This window comes from Charadrius vociferus, unplaced genomic scaffold (genome assembly GCF_000708025.1).
Source record: "Charadrius vociferus isolate BGI_N301 unplaced genomic scaffold, ASM70802v2 scaffold527, whole genome shotgun sequence".
Classification (NCBI taxonomy): domain Eukaryota; kingdom Metazoa; phylum Chordata; class Aves; order Charadriiformes; family Charadriidae; genus Charadrius; species Charadrius vociferus.
Genome location: NW_009649428.1, coordinates 409,180 through 410,576, shown reverse-complemented (window position 1 = coordinate 410,576; position 1,397 = coordinate 409,180).

Genomic DNA, 1,397 nt, shown 5'->3' with positions numbered 1-1,397 from the left:
CATCCAGCCTGGTCTTGAACACCTTCAGGGATGGGGCATCTACCAACCCTCTGGGCAACTTGCTCTAGTGCCTCACTACTGTCACAGTGCAAAATGTCTTCCTGATATCTAATCTAAATCTACCCTCTTCTAGTTTGAAGCCATTACCCCTTGTCCTATCAGTACATGCCCTTGTAAAAAGTGCCTCTCCAGCTTTCTTGTATGCCCCCTTCAGATACTGGAAGGCTGCTATAAGGTCTCCCTGGGGCCTTCTCTTCTCCAGGCTGAACAACCCCAACTCCCTAAGCCTATCTTCATAACAGAAATGCTCCACTCTTCTGATCATCTCTGTGGCCCTCCTCTGGATGCTCTCCAACAGGTCCACGTCCTTGTGCTGAGGACTTCAGAGGTGGATGCAATGCTCCAGGTGGGGTCTCACCGGAGCAGAGCAGAGGGGGACAATCACTTCCCTCGACCTGATGGCCATGTTTTTTTTGATGCAGCCCAGGATGCAGTTGACTTTCTGGGCTGCAAGTGCACCTTGCTGACTCATGTTGACCTTCTCATCCACCAACACCCCCAAGTCCTTCTCCTCAGGGCTGCTCTCAATCCATTCTCCGCCAAGCCTGGATTTGTGCTTGGCATTGACGTGACCCAGGTGCAGCACCTTGCATTTGGCCTGGTTGAACCTCATGAGGTTTGCACTGGCCCAGCTCTCAAGCCAGTCCAGGTCCCTCTGGATGGCATCCCTTCCCTCCAGCATGTCAACTGTTCCACACAGCTTGGTGTCACAGGCAAATTTGCTGAGGATGCACTCAAACCCACTTCATTCCTAGCATTTTTGCTGAACACTAGATCAATTTCCTATTCTGGACGTGGTGCTCAAAACCTTTTACTTGCTTTCTTCATGGTGACAAATTTGTCTTTTCTCACTGTTTTGTCCTATGATTATTATGTTGACATCTGCCAATCACTGTACTGTGCAACAATAATGAACAGAAGACCATATGTGGAAGTGGTATGAAACTTTGTTATTCTCAAATCTGCACTGCAAACTAGTTTTACTTTTCCAATAACATGGTCAGTCAGTTCTTCTGTGAAATCCAGCAGCTTGTAAGGCTCTTCTGCCCTGACATCTACCTCAGGGAAACTGGTGCACAGATATTAATTACTGGTTTAGCATGTGTCCTTTTTATTATTTTGTCCTACATTCAAATCTTGTTAGTAATGGGAATATCTTCTGACCAGACTTGGGGCAAAGCTTTTTTCCACTGGCATTCCTCATCTCTCTGTGATCTTCTTAGTTGTTAGCACTCCTGCCTTTGCCTGTTTAAAACCCTTCTCCAGTTCCTGTCCAGGTTTGGATGACTTGGTAGCAATTCTCTATTCTATTTGCCTCCAATGCTGAAGCCAATTAT